Source organism: Micropterus salmoides, unplaced genomic scaffold, assembly GCF_014851395.1.
Source record: "Micropterus salmoides isolate LMB-PRFRI ecotype aquatic unplaced genomic scaffold, ASM1485139v1 Ms_hic_scaffold_14, whole genome shotgun sequence".
NCBI classification, from domain to species: domain Eukaryota; kingdom Metazoa; phylum Chordata; class Actinopteri; order Centrarchiformes; family Centrarchidae; genus Micropterus; species Micropterus salmoides.
The window spans coordinates 16,871,040-16,889,224 of NW_024040485.1; the positions used below are offsets into that span (position 1 = coordinate 16,871,040).

Genomic DNA, 18,185 nt, shown 5'->3' on the forward strand with positions numbered 1-18,185 from the left:
ACTGGAGGTTGTACAAACTTTGTGGGTGCCTCCTGAAAGATGACTCCTGAACTTCAATCAGATTATCACCTCTGTGGCCCTGCATCCACGCAGAGACTACGTTATATCTTAACATCTTAAATAATCTCTTGAAATATACAGGACATTTAAAATCATTACAAAAGCTAAACATTGCTATTGGGGTTCAGTATTTGGCAGCAATTCATGTGTATAAATGAGACCAGCAAGTACAGCCTCACAGAGCTGCTGGTAAGACTATTAATATCCTGTGTCATGCTTCAATTTTAGGCACACACACTTGATATCTGATTTTTTGTATTTGTTTATATGCTTGGGTAAATATTTCAACATGTGTGTCATTTTTGATAGAATATCATCATGTAATTGACTTTACACGAGCCAAACACTCTACTTGCTAGCTTGGTTGTTAGGATTTGTGTGAACCAGACATACATCACACATTACATTAACGGCACACTGAAGTACTAATATTTAACAAAAGAAAAGGCCTTATTGATTAAAATGTGGGAGTTTTTTATCGCCTGTCAGCAACCCTGATCCTCTGAAAGACACACACATACACAGCAAGTATGTAAACTCAGAGGAACAGTACTCGGTACCATTTCTTTTGTGATGCCCATGTCTCTGCTTTATGATAAACCAAGGTCTTCATTCAGAACAGGCTTACTGCTTTTGCTGTGTTTCTCAGGAGAATGACTCTGTCTTGAATCCTATTGTGGCTCTGAAATGGAATTAGCTTCCTAGACTATAGCTTTTGTTATTATTCATTCACCTGCATGCTGACTTTTTACTCAACAGCCACTTTTCCACAGCAAAGCAAAAACAGGGCTTATGCTGCTAAGGATGACCAAGTTGTTGATAAAAAAGGGATTAAAAGCCTTATTTAGTTCAGCATCTCATCCAATCTCAAGTAAATACAGACAGTGTTGCCTGGGGCTTTACTCTGGAAGATATGCAGTGGAATAAATAAAGAATAAAACCTGTTTAGCCTTGTTTGACGGCGTAGTAGGAAGAAGAATATTGGGAGCAGCCGAAGCCACAGCAGACACAGGCGGAGGTTATCTACGTGTGATTAAAATCATTTCTTGCCATCAAATTTTTATGAAATAGCCCACTTTCTCAGACCCATAAATGACAATGATGCCATGAATGGCTGTACAATATAGGAAATGTCATTGCATTTATTCCTCCATGAAGGTTTCCAGGTTTCCTGCAAGAGGTAAATAAATCGGAAACACACTGGAGCAGCAGTGAGTGCTGTTTTATTGTGTTTTGTGTTTAATAGTGTCTGTGTACATTCAGCCAAAGGCTGCTGATCTTTTCATTTGACTCCACCAAAAACATTAAAATTACATTAGGAAAATATATACAGGTATGCGATCCACAATTGGGGGTTGAATTTGGATGAGGCTCTGTCACAAACCTTCCAAACATCATGAGAAAAAGCTGCATGGTATCCAGGTTCAACATAAAAAAATCCCATTCATACAGTTTCCCCCCACACATAAATTTAAAGTACAGTCACACAAATAAATATTTTGTGTTGTGTTTGTGTTCTGATACTAAGCTGTCATATCTGATAAATATAGCCCCACAACGCTTATACACTCACCTAAAGAATTATTAGGAACACCATACTAATACTGTGTTTGACCCCCTTTCGCCTGCTTATTCTACGTGGCATTGATTCAACAAGGTGCTGAAAGCATTCTTTAGAAATGTTGGCCCATATTGATAGGATAGCATCTTGCAGTTGATGGAGATTTGTGGGATGCACATCCAGGGCACGAAGCTCCCGTTCCACCACATCCCAAAGATGCTCTATTGGGTTGAGATCTGGTGACTGTGGGGGCCATTTTAGTACAGTGAACTCATTGTCATGTTCAAGAAACCAATTTGAAATGATTCGAGCTTTGTGACATGGTGCATTATCCTGCTGGAAGTAGCCATCAGAGGATGGGTACATGGTGGCCATAAAGGGATAGACATGGTCAGAAACAATGCTCAGGTAGGCTGTGGCCTTTTAAACGATGCCCAATTGGCACTAAGGGGCCTAAAGTGTGCCAAGAAAACATCCCCCACACCATTACACCACCACCACCAGCCTGCACAGTGGTAACAAGGCATGATGGATCCATGTTCTCATTCTGTTTACGCCAAATTCTGACTCTAACATCTGAATGTCTCAACAGAAATCGAGACTCATCAGACCAGGCAACATTTTTCCAGTCTTCAACTGTCCAATTTTGGTGAGCTCTTGCAAATTGTAGCCTCTTTTTCCTATTGTAGTGGAGATGAGTGGTACCCGCTGGGGTCTTCTGCTGTTGTAGCCCATCCGCCTCAAGGTTGTGCGTATTGTGGCTTCACAAATGCTTTGCTGCATACCTCGGTTGTAACGAGTGGTTATTTCAGTCAAAGTTGCTCTTCTATCAGCTTGAATCAGTCGGCCAATTCTCCTCTGACCTCTAGCATCAACAAGGCATTTTCGCCCACAGGACTGGATGTTTTTCCCTTTTCACACCATTCTTTGTAAACCCTAGAAATGGTTATGCGTGAAAATCCCAGTAACTGAGCAGATTGTGAAATACTCAGACCGGCCCGTCTGGCACCAACAACCATGCCACGCTCAAAATTGCTTAAATGACCTTTCTTTCCCATTCTGACATTCAGTTTGGAGTTCAGGAGATTGTCTTGACCAGGACCACACCCCTAAATGCATTGAAGCAACTGCCATGTGATTGGTTGATTAAATAATCGCATTAATGAGAAATTGAACAGGTGTTCCTAATAATCCTGAGTGTAGATAGGCCTATTAGACACGTAAACAAGCCTGAACAGACCTGAAAACTGCTAGTTAGTGGATTAAAAGGCAATCATTTTGGGAATCATACTGTAGCAAGTTTCAAATTGGTTGGGATTACCTTGTTAATTATTTTTTTCACAGTTGAGATTTATTCACCTTTTTTCTAGTTGTGACACGCTAGTTGCTAATATAAAAGGCTTACAGTGTAGCTTTTTCCCATGAAATGTCTGAAGGCTCAACATCTGTTTTTCACAGCACTTGCAGATTAAACCTATTTTACTAAATGTTTTGTAATTGCTAATAGTTCTTAATTTTTTCTTCTAAAATGTAACTATTGCTATAAACTGTCACAAACCCCCGGGTGACCCGGACCTTCCTGTTGGTATGTGTGTGATTGTAGTTTTTGAGTTCTTTTTCCCCTTGGGGCGTTTGTGGTATGCTTGGTGTGTTTTGGTTTTTGTCTGTCTCTCTGTGTTCTGCTTCCTCCCTCATGCTCTGGGGCTGCTGGTGGGCGTGGTTGCCTGAGCTCCAGTTTACTCACCTGAAGCACATCCAGTTAATTAGCACACCAGTGCCTCTGCCTACAATCAACTCACCTTTAAAAGACCAGCCCAACGTTCCAGTCCCCGCTGGATTGTTGTACCTCGTAGTACGAACATGCCAGCCTGTTGTTCTATCCTGAACTAATCAGCATCTTGTCTGAACGCTTGTGTTAGTTGTTATGTCTGAAAACGTTCAGTATTGTGTCCTGTTCGACTTTGTTATGTTATGCACTGCGAGTGACAGGTTTCTGTGCCTTTAAGACTTACAGCAGTGATTTACGGCAAGAGGTAAAATGTAAGGTTTGTGGCAGTTGAGTAAACGCAACACGAACGAAGCTACACGGTGTCGTTATTGAGTCCTACACAAACACAACATTAGTGTTAACTTGTTTACTCTGTTTCAACCACAGAATACCTGCCCATGCACGACTCGGATTCCCTCCTGTGCCATGGAAACCCCTGAGCTCTGAAACCAGGACCACATGCCCCTCGGAACAACCACCCATCCCCAAGCCGAACCTGTCTCTCACTTGTGTACAATAAATTCTCTCATTGCTCATACTCTGGTCTGTGAGTTTCTGGCCCCGGCCCGGACATAAACAAAGTTATAGCCTGTATTTGGGCTAAGTAAAATGATTATATCATTGATTTTATTAATACTATTGATTTTCTTGTTGTTGCCGGTATACGACTGTAATATGAAAAGCCTAAATAATAAGTTAGCAAATTGATGTCTCTTAATATCGGTCACATCTGACATATTTAGGCAGAATATGACAACGTTTTGTGAGTTTCCTGCTTTGAAAAGCAGACAAACACATCATAGTTTAGTTCAAACTATGTTGGTTCAAACCAACAAGGTACGACAGTTTTGGGAAACCGTTGTTCTTCAGATGTTGCTTAGTTTAACGATGCATCGTACCAAGATAGTTCAATGCTACCCACCGTCGTTGTACAGGAAATGCACCCCTGATTGTCAGAAAAAGACACATGCTTCGGGTATGGGAGACCAGGGTTCAATTCCCACTGTGACACACCCCTACTTGCTCCAGAGGCGTGAGACCTCTGTCATATGTAGCATTGGTAAGTTGCTTTGGATTGTGGCCTAAATGGCAAATGAGCTATAGTTTAATGTAAATGAGGGTCCCATATGTGAAAATAAGTATGTGTACACTAGATCTCAGTCTAGGTGTATTTAAACCCTGGAGAAAAGCACACAGCCATAAATCTGATCACTTTTTATTACATGCAAACAATATATGTCCTCACGAGAGTCAAATAAATATATACACTTTAGGTGTCCATGGATCATGCCTCTGTTTTTTTGACTGTCGGTGTGAACTTGCAGAAGAGATTTTGGGAAATGAATTGTTACCCTGCACACATGTTAAAGCTGGTTGACCAGGTTAGGTGATGTCTATTTATGTAGAGAGTTGCAATATATTTCAGACACACCACCGGCATGGAGAGGTTTGTGAAATATATACATACATAAGTGTTTTTCAAAACCAACAAATTTTATTAAAACACATTTAATAAAGCATTTCTTTAAATAAAGAACATATTTTGTAATATTTAAGAGGGCTAAAGAGACGTTTCCACATAGCTTATGTTATATTGACCCAGATTCATTAAAATTGGTGACTTTATTTTTAAATCACAGTTCTAGTACATAAACATTAATTCAAACAATAGCTGTGAATGTGAAAAATACATGTGGTAACAAAACACTTGGCTTTTGTCACACTTATGTGTGTCTGGAGGTGTGATTTTATAACTGACTTTATCTTTTTCTGGGGTTTTCTTGCCAAGCATTTCTAATTAGCTCAACGTGATGATCCCAGCGCAAGCCAGTGAGTGATCTCCTCCAAAATCTGTTCATCAGCTGTGACAGCTAGCATCAGGTTCTCCTTCTATACCTGGCTAATGGCACCCTATGGATCTCTATCTAGGTCAGCATTACTGTTCTGCCCACACATTATTCTTCCCCACACAAATTCACAATTATTATCATTCCTGTTTGTTGGAAAGCCTGAGGAATTTTTGATTTATCTCCTGTGGCGTGAGTACGCTTTGACTCCTGTGTCGTTTTTGATGATTGTAAGCACAAGTTGAGGTGTGTGTACAACTTACTAAGAATAAAACATCAGCATTCCTTCTGGGTACTTTCTTTATCGTAACCTGACAAACACATCAACAAACAAATCAGCAGCATTAAAAAACATATTTGTCTGCACTTGAGCTGTTCTTTTTGAGATTATTTCTTCTACAACTGCAATTTCCTGCACATATTTCCCTTCATTGATGCAAAGTAGCACATGGCCTTTTTAAGTTTGTTTTATTTTGCAGTCCAGCAGTTGATCAGCAGCTGATGAGCTCCTGATGGATTCATCCTTTACAACACCACGACTGTGTCAGTGAAGGTGAGACAGCTGGTTTTCATCCAGTCCACAACTACATCAACAAACATTTCTCCGATGAAAAAATGCACTCCTCAGTCCGGGCTTTATCATGGCAAGACAGGTGAGGAAAGATTAGGTGAAGAAGAAAAAAAAGGATGTACTTATCTTGCAGTTGTATAGCAATGTTGGCATTTCGTGTGGCAGGACTGAAGGGACACAAGACCTAGTATAGTTCGGTAGCATAAGCATTCATTGAAAATTTAACATATGTTTTGAGAGAGTATAGTGACTTTCAATAATACAATTTTGTATCCTAATGATATTTTTCTGTACTTCATGGGCACCACATGATGGTTTGATTCACTTTTGTAAATCTAAGCTGCAAGATGGTTCGTACTATACTTACCCAGTAGTGCCCTGTATCGTATTACGTGATTTATACTTGAGTAGTGCCCTGGTGGCACATACTGGAGGGTGACCCCCCCACTACCTGATCCAGGACCACCACCAGTATGTCTATGTTGTTGCAATACAGCTTACAGCCACCAGTGGCAGCACTGAGCACAAAGATGCTGAGCAGCACTGCAGAGAGTGTGAGAGGGAAGCTGTCTCACAGTGGATTATATGTGATTGATTGACTTTAATCACTCGCACATTATTAAAATAAGTTTATTTTTCTTACTTCTTCATATGGCAGATTGCTGCGATGTTTACTTTTCCCACGGTGAGTTTCCTGAAGGTATGACTGGTAAGTTAAATCAGGTAACCTTAGAGTTAATGTTAGTGCTTTTGGCAGAGGGCTTCCACCTTAAAAATATCTTCGCACATCTTAAATTGAATAACTTTTGTTTTTAATTTCAACATCATTTTTTTTCTGACTTTAATTGTTAAGCCAGTAGTATTCGAAATTCGAGTTCCCCCTTTCCAGCTAAAAATAGACAAGTCCTGTTGCTAGCTAATGTAACGCTAGCTTGTTCTAACCAGGCTTCTAACGCAAACACTACCTGTCAACATTAGCAAAGTTAGCAAACTAGCAAATAGCTAGTAGCAGTCAGCGACTAATGCCTGTTCCATACTCATTTAAGTGCAATTTTGACACATCATATATAAGCGTTGAAAATGCATTGTGATTATTTAGTGCTCTTTATCATCAACTTAATATGACATTCTTACTTACCCTTCTGAAAACGTTTTTAATAAGACAAGGCAGCTTTATTTGTATAGCACACTCATACTCAAGGGCAATTCAATGTGCATCACATGGTAACTTACAAAAAATATAGAGAAAAAGGTTTTATATTTAAAAAAATCCAAAAGTACAGGCAAGAGATAAAAAAGTAAACTAGTGCATTTTTAAATCAAAGTAAAAATGAAAGATGAAAGAACACAGCAAATACCCCCACATTTAGATGCTAAATTTAATTAAATTAGGAACAATTTAAAACAATAAACATGAAGGCTATTTAAAAACTAAGAAGATCTGTATTTAGCCTGTACTGGGAGAAACAGGCAGTTTGAAATAGGAATGTTTATAGCTTTGACTTAAAAGTTGGCAGAGTCTGGGCTTGTCTAATATCAACTGGGAGGTTATTCCAGGTCTGTGTTGCATGATAACAGCATGCTGCTTCACTGTGTTTGTTCTGACTCTTGGGACTGCCAGTAGGCTAGTTTCAGATGGCCTAAGGGTTCTAGGTGGTTCACATGGCACAAGCAGAGCTTGTTTTGAAAGCCCTGTGAAGAGCCCATTGCGGTAGTCCAATCTACTGGAAAGAAAGGTGTGGGTAAACTTTTCCAGGTCTTGCTTGGACAGTAGCCCTCTGATACTAGCTATGTTGATGGTGTAGATGGTAGTAAGCAGATTAAGTGATTTTGATTTGAATCCCAGATAACACCAAGGTTTTTGGCTTGGCTCTTAGTTATGAGAGACAGGGAGAAAAGGTGTGACCCGATATTCTGTCTTTCTTTCTGTGCTCCAAAGACAATTGTCTCGGTCTTATCTCTGTGTTCCTATGACAATTGTCTCAGTCTTGGATATGGCCCTATGAATTTAGTTTAAATTTTCATTTTCCATTAAAATTTTTCTGAATTCTGTGTTTTACAATTTAAGCACATTTTGTCATTAGAAAGAATCTGTAATCATGTGGTAGATTAGTAAAATTTCAACAATTCAATAAGAAAGTATTACAAATTAAATCAATATCAATGAATGATGTATCATACAAATAATAATAATTAATGGGGACAGTACATGCAATAAAAATACAACAATACATATATTATATTATCCTCTCTCAAACAGGTTATTAGGCTACTTGACAGCCTCCACATGCTGCTTAACAGTATAAGTGGGTCTGACAGATGCTACTCTCAAGTGGGTAACATTGCTCCTTGTTTACAAAGCTTGACCGGACGTAACAAAATTTTTTGAATATCTGACTCCTTCCACACAGCCACGAAATCTACAATGTACTCGCATCTTGCATCTGCCCATGTGGTGTCACTTCTGAGAGTTTGGGGTGTCGTTTTTGGAGGGTGGGCAACTTGCCATTTAAAACTTCATCAGTATTGACTGATTACTGTAAGAGTAGTTCATGACAACATCTTTAATAGGTAAGGTATACTGTGTGGTGCAGATTCTAGAAACTTTTTATGTCATCTTGGTTCTGATAATGAGTTTGTTAAAATCGCCTTAACATCGGCGCATGAAAAACCAGTCGCTGATCATCCCTTCAGTCGTAGATAGCCGATCCAATCGCCAATCGGAACAAACCTAATAGGGCTGCGGCTAACGTGTATTGTCAATGTTGATTAATCTGCAGACCATTTTCCCGATAAATGGTTTTGTCTGTTAAATGTCAGAAAATGATAAATGTATTGCACTATAGCCTAGTATACTACTAGCAAATGTTTGGCATTTTTGCCTGAAATGTGACTAAAAATTATTGAATGATTATTAAATTAGATGCAAATAAAATTTTAGTTGATTAATCGACTAATTATTGCAGCTGTAGCTCAACTAGTTGTTGAAAAATGGATTGATAATAAACAGCAATTTTGATAATGTGTTCATTGTCATTTATCAAGTAAAAAATGAAATTTATAACTTAAAAATGACAAACATTTGATGGTTCAAGCTTCTCTAATGTAAGCGTTTCTGACTGTTTGTGTTTGAAATCATTGTATATTGAATATTTTGGAGATTCGGTTGGACTAAACAAGCTATTTTAAGATGTCACCTTGAGCACTGGGAAAATGTAATAAGTTTATATAACCGTTTAGAAGGTAAACTTACAATTTATTGGTTTATCGAAATGATGATTGATGAATAATTTGACACAACCCCAGTTAGCTGTATTGCTTTATACATTTTAATGATTAAATTTCCATCTGTTTTTCTTGTTTGTTTTTTTAGCTGCCAACTCAAATCCTGGAGCAAAATGCACAGCACAGCTTCATGTTCTCTGTAAGTAAAATTTGATGTTGATTCTACGAGCAGCACGGAGAGAAGGCAGCCACTAGAGGCTGCACTAGCAAAGACACAGATACATAGATCAGTAATGAGAGAGCGAATGACAGAGGAGTCAGTGGGGAAAGAGCAGAAAAGAGATGGTGAGATAGCAGTTCAGTGCAGCAAGTAAGAGTGACAGAGTGAAGAGATAGCAGGAGCAAGCATCACTACCAGCTGACATCCTGAGAGAGAAAGAGAGAGAGAGAGAGCGAGAGCGAGAGCGAGAGAGAGTGGAGCAGCACTCAGCCACGTTGCCCATCCTCACATTTCCCTCTGCAGCTGTGTGAGGCAGAGTGAGCAGCGGAGAGGGGAGAGCACATCTGAGTCTCGCGCGTGGAAACAGCAGGACCACGTACCACTTGGCCGAGAGATCGATGCGCTTATGCCAAGCCACACAGTAAGGGTAAGCGGCCCGTAGGACATCTATGCGCTGCCACAGAGAGAGGTAGCGGGCAAGAGAGTAGCCAAAGGGACAGAGAGAGTGAAGAGAGCAAGGGGGGAGAAGATTACCCGAGGCCAATTCGAAAGCTTTCAGCTGGTCACTCAGAGCAGGTGAGTTAACTTGTGCTTGTGTGGAATGGGGATGGAGATTTCGGCAGGTGCATTCTGCTTGTGGCAAGAGTGTGTGTGTGAGTCCTGTATCTTTCACTCATGCACAGTTGCATTTTTGTTTTTTGTTTCCTGTTTTAGTTGGCACATCACTCGGAAGACAGCATGCATTTATAGTCATAGCCAGGTGATTAACTGGGGAACCTTAGTATCAATCAACCTGTTATCATGCTGAGCAGAGAGAACACAACAATAGCTGCCTAACGACCTCCTCTTGCTGGTTTGTGTGTGTTTACGTGTGTGTGTGTGTGCGTGTGTGTAGGTGGGTGCTTTTGTAGTGAAAGTGCATATGTGTGTGTTGTAGAAGATATTTGCTTTAAGAGGTGAAACGTTTCTGAATTACAGCCACTCGGGCAATTTAATTGAGTCGTTATAAAAGCTTGCTTTGACAAAATTAACTGAAGTAGTTGATACCCTGGCATGGCAATTTGTCACAACTGTCATGGTGAGGATATCTGTCTTAAGCCACTGGTATATTCTTTAGCTCGACAAGTTATTGTGTAAGTTAAAGAATTTTCTATTTCTTGACATGTTGCTGCTGAGTTTGGAGGAACATTTTGGGAATTGGTTTCAGACCCAACTCACTCAACAGGGAGACACTCAGGTTGTTAAAGGAAAAAGAAGCACGACCACAGTCATTTTGCACACTATATCATGAATTTCTAACTCAAGTATGGTGATGCAGTGGTACTTTCAAACTTGTTCAGCTCTGAGTCGAGCAGTTGTAATAGTTCTCAAAGTTGTCTCCATCTAAAGGAAAAACACATGCATGGACAAATGGTAAACAGTTTTTCCATCAATGATCCGCAAAAGGCCTACAGCTTATAGAGTGTTGTCTTTTAAGGCCAATTAAACGCCTTTCCTGCGCAGATAATGTGTGTGTGTTTCAGCTGTACTGACTTATTATTAACTATGGTGACATTTCAGAAGTCGGTCTGTATGTGTTCCCCCTCTCCACGTATTCTCATGCTGTACCTGGTATGGGTTTAACGTGCCATGCTCGATATGTCCCATCATCCATCTCTCTGTCTCTCTTTCAGTCTCGGTTCCTCTCCCTTTCCCTAGTCCCCCCTTTCCTTTTCCCCTCCATGGCATCCTGTGAAGGTTATTGCCATATATCGAGTTGGTTTAATTTGTCAAAGTCAGCCAGACATATTGTCCATGGTCACAGCAGGGAAACAGGTTGAGGGATTCAGCGTTTGGTATTGACACCACATTGGGAGTGGTGGTGATATATCCAGGATCTTAGAAGAGAGAGAGAGAGGGAGAGGGGGAGAGAGAGAGAGAGAGAGAGAGAGGGTGACAGAAAATGGGAGTAGTAAAAACCTCAAATTCAGTTTCCCTGTATACCGAGGAGCCGAGCAGTTAATTTCTGAGACTGTTTTTTCATGACTCTGTGTGTGTGTGTGTGTGTGTGTGTGTGTGTAGGTTGTGAGTGGGGAGGCTTGAGGTTGTCGGTCTCTGGATTCATCATATCTTGCACAGAGCTCGGCTTTCCCTCTGTCCCAGGTGGGTCCTGTGTCATTAAGCTGAGACACGGAATCTGAGAGATCGCTTTCTCTCTCCGTCTCTCTCCCTCTTCCTGGATACTCTCTGTCTTTGTCTTTACCTCTCGCTCGCTCTCTATCTGTCCATTACTCACTCTCTGTCTCTGTTTCTCGCACACATACATATGCACATACATATGCAGACCCCCCCCCCCACACACACACACACACACACACACAGTCAGTAGACATCCGTACAAGTGTAACTGTATTTGTGGACACTGCCGTTACGCTGCTGCATAAAACACGCATCCCTCATTGAATGTGGAGTGAGAGTGTGCAGAAATCATGTGATTGAAATTCAAATTAAATACATATTGCTATACAGTGGCTCGAATATTATATTTTTACCATCTCTAGTGTTGAAGAGAGACATAGAAAATTGTGTCTGAATTTTGGAGATTTCTCTGAGGTATGCATTACAGCTTACCTGTATATGCCAGATTTAAGGAAACATAATAGTAGCAGCAGCTTACTGACTAGAACAAATGCAAAATTATTCAAATGTTTACTCACATTGTGTAATTTCCTGTTTGCATTTGTTGCCAAGTCCAAGTCAGTCTGCATAAGAGCCTGTGTTTAGCGGTTAAATTGCAAATGCAAATTGTTTCTATAAATTGCTGAAGGAGCAGGTGGTATTTGTTGAAACCTTCTCACATTTCCACTGTGTCAGGATTATCCTCACGATTTTATTCCAAATCATTCACATTTATTTGAGTGCCAATGGGTAGCTGAGCAAGATTGCAATCGTCTATGTGGTAATTAATAATTTACATAATACTTCATTCTGGGGGAATTTTATTTTTCTGTGCGCCAGTTTTAATTGTGTTAGCTAAGCTACCGTCATTACTTATCATTAGGGAGACAGTTAAATGTGGACATATCCAGCTCTCATTAGCGACTGCATCATCCATCAGATACTGCACAGATTTAAACCCAGTAGCAGGAAAGAAACTGCTGTAGGAGGACAGAAATCTTTAACGGTTTGTTCTTCCTTCAGTTGTAATTCAAGCACTCACATCCATCACACAAGCACAGCTTCTTTCCTTGTTTGCTAATCAGATTAGCGCCGTTATGGTACTGCGCATGGAATTTGTAAAGTTATATTAACGTGAAAACCATTCTCATAATTGTTCAGTGTCTACATTGTTCATTTGTACTTGCACAGTGTATACATTGTACATGCTTAGTGCAGTATTTAAAAGTATTGGAGGGATCAGTGAACAGAGCATTTTCCTCATCTTTTCAAGAAACACCTCAACGGCCTCCTATACTGTCATCTCAGCCTGTGTGAAGAATCCTGAGTAGACTGCTGTGATTTATGCTTTCAAGGTAGAGGAGCCAGACACGGGCATTTGTCTGGACAAAAGTGTGAACTGTTACCTTTCTTTCTTTCTTTCTTGCTTGCTTTATTGCTTGCGTGCTTTTTATGAATTTCTGCTGTCCTGTCTCCTTTTCTTTTCATTCCCCATGAGATTACCCATTAGCTAAATGATACGCAAATGTTCAGGCCTGCAAAGTGTGGATGTGGACCATATTATCATGCCAAAATTATTGTGGGCAAAAATGTCATAGTATCATCACTGCACCATCTCAATATTTAACAGTCTTTCCTGAAATATTGACTTTTCTTATAATATCATGTGTGTTTGGACTTTGACACCACTACAGTTAATCCCATAACTATGTTATTGGACTTTGCATAAATAAATAAATAAATACTTAATAATACTTAAGAACACCCTAAACAGGAGCACATTGTTTTTTTCAAGGTTTAGGACAGTTGACTGGTAATTACTTTGGCATCTAAAAAGCCACTGCATCACCGCTCTCCTCTGCTGGTCAGGTGTCGTAAGCAGCGTGTCCTCCCAGAGCTGAAATGAAAACTTTGCCACTGGCAAAGCTGAAGCTCACCTGTAAGGAAAAGAAATAAAATGCTCTTGAGACAAGTGTCTTCATTGTCAGTCACATAAAATGCATGCTCTCACTTGCTTAATATTACAATATCCACAGGAACATATATGTCAGACTCTGCTCCTTTGTCCTGTGGTGTGCCCCAAGGTTCTGTGCTCGGCCCCCTGCTGTTCAGTCTGTATATGCTTCCTCTTGGAAAAACTATTGGTAGCTTTGAAGACATATCTTATCATTATGCTGATGACATCCAATTATATTTATCTTTTAGTCCTCATAGGCTAGACAAACTGTCCGTGTTGCACAATTGCTTAGCCTCCATTAACAAATGGATGGCAGACAACTTTTTGCAACTAAATACAGACAAAACTGAGGTGTTGATTTTTGCCCCACACAACATTACCCCTAAAATTAGGCAGGGCCTTGGGGCTCTATCATCCTCTGACGGTAATGTTGTGCGAATCTGGGTGTCATTTTTGATAAATCTATGTTTTTTAACAGTCATGTTAAATCTGTGGTTCATTCCTGTTTTTTCCATCTCAGGAACATTGCTAAGATTAGATCTATGGTTTCTAAAGAAGAGATGGAGATGCTTGTTCATGCTTTTATTTCTTCTCGTATGGATTATTGCAATGTACTGTACACTTGTCTAAACAAATCCTCCATAGACCGACTGCAAGTTGTGCAGAATGCAGCTGCAAGGCTTTTGTCTAAAACTAACAAGAGATCGCACATTACTCCTGTGCTTAAGGCTCTTCATTGGCTTCCGATTGGTTTTAGAGTACATTATAAATTTTAACCATTACTTACAGAGCCTTGCATGGTCAAGCTCCCTCTTACATCCAGGATCTGTTGCATGCACACATTTCTGGTTGCTCTCTGAGGTCTTCAGGCCAAGACCTTTTAACTGTTCCCAGCATCCCAGATGGGGCATCAGTTGTCGTCCACTATGATAAAACGGCGCTACGTCTGTCAGGTCAGGCTATTGTTGAGCTGATATTGTGTAGTCTGAAACTGGCATAAGGCTAATGAAGCCTATTTGGGAGTATTTTTTTTGTCAAAAGGTATTTGTGTTGAGTTGAAGCTCTTTTACTAAACCCAACATTGGAGACAATCCCAACAGTGAACATCACAGCTCTTCACTTTTGATCTCTCTACCACAAAGCATTTTATTAGCAGAAGACAGATGAATGTGCCAATTATGCTTATCCAGACACTTGTCTGTCTAACTGCCTTGTGTCTCACACGGCGCAGTGTGTGTGAGCATCTCTCTCCTCTCTAATAAAAATAATAGATGAAGAAAAGCAGTTGCACTGTGGCAGAAGGGCTGATGAAATAGCAAGTTTGCAGTGTTTGCAGTGGGAACGCCTGATCTGGTGAGATGTTGTAAATTTCACATACGCAGCCCACCAACGGTGTAGAGTGACAGTGCTGAGAGCGGGAAAAAACAGGAATCGATGGCAGGATGTCCAAGAAAGCAAGTCTGCTATATTCTGGACCACTGACGAAGGACATTTGTATTTCCAAACTGTTTTGACATTGTCTGATTTAACCGCTCAATTGATTATGCTGTAAAAATGGTCGTAAGTGCTTAAAAAAAGATGTGCGCTGTATATCACAAATGATTTATAGAAGCAGGACAGGAGCTTGGATTGGTTTTTAAGCTTTATATTACTGTGTTAACAGCGAGTGGAGAGAGGGAAAATGACAAAGGTCATGGGATCATAAAATGTGGGAAGAACTTTTCCACTTGAAATAAACGAGCAAATGTGTGTAAGATAGGAGATCTTTCTGAGTCGAGTGGAGATCTATATATTTTTTTCCTTTCCATTCCAAACCTGTAAGGCATATTTCCCACTTGGGATGACACACTTGAACTGATCTAAGCCTCCGATTAACAGCATATCGTAGAGACATATTCACTTTGGTCTATATTTCAATCCCGGAAATCGCAGGAATGTAAATTGCTTCTTTTGCTTCAAACAGAATCCAAAGAGTTCAGAGGTCAACCGCGTTGTTCTTGTTGGGTAAGAATCCCTGTTTACAGGATCCATGGCATATGGCACTGCATTAAGAAGTTCCTTCTGCATCCAACATGTGCTATATCTATCTATCTATATTTTTTTACAAGCGCCCACCTTAAGAATCTTGTGGGATATGCTTGAGAGGTTTTATTTTTATCCCCCATCGTCCAGCCCTCCTCAGCATTTAGAGAAGCTAAGCAGACCATGTTAATGATCCTCATTAGCCAAGGAGCTTGAATCCAAACTGGAATTCTTCCACTTCAACTGCTGCTTAACATTTGGCGTTCTTCTCCCTTCCCTGCCTGCCTTTCTCACCATCTCCCTCTTTCTCATGTTCTTTCTCCCCTCCATTTGCAACCCTGCAACATTTTCTTCCTCCTTCTTCTCCGTCTTTCTCTCTCGCTCTCTCCTCATCTTTCCACTTGAGTGTCTGCACTGGGAAATAGTCTGTAAAGGTCTCGCATCTCTTTCAACCTCTTCTTCAGACATATTTTTGTCAAGATATTTACTGCACAGTGCGAGTCCCTGGGTACTGGCGTGGACCTGTGTGTTTGACTGGGTTTTCATGTGTGTGTGTGTGATCGTGCATGTGCGTGTCCTGTGAGAAAAGGAAGTGTTCCAGATGACCTCTGATACCAGTTGCTTTTTCTCCCCTGCTGTGAAGTAAAAAGCTTAAAGTTCAGGCGTGAGCCCCCTCCAGGCAGCCTGTGAAGGATGTTCAGATATACAAACATGTCGGCTCAAGAGACACCTTTAGCTGAAGGGTAAATATGCTCTGGCTCTGTTTATACAACAACTGTGCTGCAGTTAGAAGCAGACGTTGTTTGATACCTGGCTGACTGGGGATTATCTGAAGCTGTACAGTCCAGGATGCTACACTGCATCATTTTGATACTTATCTAAATGGTCTGTCTTTATGCAACCTTTACTTAGGAAAGGAAGTCATGCTGCACACTGAGCAAAAAATGTCTCCCCCAAAATGTGCCCTGAATACATGAATTAATGTACAGGTTCAATGTGTTCTCTTAAAATGTGTCTAATTTGCATTTTTTAAGGTTTCTAATTGCAAAGTCTCATTGATGTAGAAAAAGGTTAAATAATTACAATTCTGCAGAACGTTGTATTGTGTAGTAAGGGATGTTTCCTGGATTATGTAGCTTGTGAAGGTCTTTAAAACTTGACATTTGGGCTTTTTGGAACCAATCTAGCACTCACCAATCTTACACTTTTACTGAAGATACTCACCTGATTAAGTTATAAAAATGATACAACTAAGAAGATAAATTCCTTTCATTTAGCTTCCTCTCCTCCTCTCTACTCTTCTCCTTCTCTTCTTTCATTCCAATAAAAGACAAATGGCACACAGGGGTGAAATAAGAGTTTATTAATTCAGCAACCAAATAATCTGAATGGACTATTAATCAGTGTAAGAGTTCTGATATTAACTAATAAATATATATTCAATTTCAATTGAGAGGGTTGAAGCTGCATGATGTCTCTTCTCCTAATTAAACTATCAATCCGGCAGCCTGCAAACAGACAAACTCTACTAACAAACTTTCAACTGAGCACATACATTTAGTTAAGCGGACAGAAAAATGTCTCGCAAAGTTTAAAATGGGAGACAACCCGGCATTTTCATTTCCAGAGTGTTTGGGTGAGTGAAACCCTGGAGTGAGCAAAGACGTGTTTTTGATGATTCAAGTACATCATCCAAAGAGTGGAGAAAGAAGAGAATACAGTGTAGAAAGCCTTGCGGCCAAAGCTGTTTTTAAATCTTTTGGGGCCGACTGCAAGACTTTGGGGTCTCTGAATCATTAAAAATGGTGCTTGGTTTTCAGGTGTCTTAACATTTTTACAGGCTTTAGGCTTTCATGTGCAAGCACCTCAGTGCACACTACACATTGGGGATGTTGTGCTTCCTTGACGATGACACATGTGAATCCATTCTGGATAAACTCCTCTCGATACTTTTGAGACTTGGAGGAAGGCTGATCCGACTGCTGCTGGACGTCCTTGTGCAGAAGCCGGTCTCTACCTGTACCAGAGGTCGAAGGCCTTTCTGACGGTGGTGCTTCCCTGCTCTCCTCCGCTGGACTCTCTGCTGCCCTCTGTGGTGGTGGGCTCTCCGGTGGGGTCTTTGCTGGCGTCTCTGCTTTGTCTTTGGTCGATAGTGACCAACCATTTTGACAAAAAAAATGTTAAAGCTTAAAACCTAAAAATATCCTACGTGCACATGTTGGAATGTTTAGCATGGCACTGTAAATTCACCTGCTGCAACTGATACTGTCACTAAAATGTCGTAAATCTGACCTCAGGGGTAAGAGTGGTCAAAGAAAATCAAAAGAGCTGTTGCCTTTTTTTATTTGCTTGGTTTTATTTTAAATTTAACCACTATTTTTTTTATCTTTTGTTACAATTATGGCTAATATATGCTATTTCTAATTGTTTTCAAATTTTTATTTTATTTCTGGAAAACACCTTGCGACCCCCCCCCTCTCTGTCTCGCGACCCCCCGGTGGGTCCCGACCCCCACTTTGGGAATCATTGTTATAAATGACTGACTGATGAATGGTATGCGCGTGCAGACAGTGTTGCAGGTGCAATGTTTTTCATGCTGTGGGCTTTTGGCAGGACCTGAGGTGCATTATGCACAAGGAGCATTGTGTCATGCGCACGTCACACAATGAATATTAAAAGCTACAGTACACAGGCAGCTTTATCTAATAAATCCATTCTGTAGATGGTCGTAATCTCGGCTGGCATGCTGTCCTGTTCTGACTTCTACTCCCCTAAGTGTCATGGTGCGACCCTGTTG

At 40.4% G+C, this 18,185-nt stretch overlaps 1 protein-coding gene and 1 long non-coding RNA gene across 2 annotated transcripts in view; both read left to right on the top strand.

The window, feature by feature from the left end:
- Window positions 1-2,938: 2,938 nt before the first annotated feature.
- LOC119903004 lies at window positions 2,939-3,927 on the top strand. Its single transcript, XR_005444388.1, has 2 exons — window positions 2,939-3,661; window positions 3,777-3,927. It is a non-coding gene; the product is annotated as an uncharacterized LOC119903004 (long non-coding RNA).
- Window positions 3,928-6,381: 2,454 nt separating this feature from the next.
- The window catches only part of tnr (tenascin R (restrictin, janusin)), a 208,595-nt gene continuing 196,791 nt past the window's right edge, over window positions 6,382-18,185 (top strand). The window contains exons 1-2 of the mRNA XM_038718059.1: window positions 6,382-6,516; window positions 9,181-9,828. The gene's annotated coding sequence lies outside the window, so the exon portion shown is untranslated. The remainder of the gene's footprint in view (window positions 6,517-9,180; window positions 9,829-18,185) is intronic.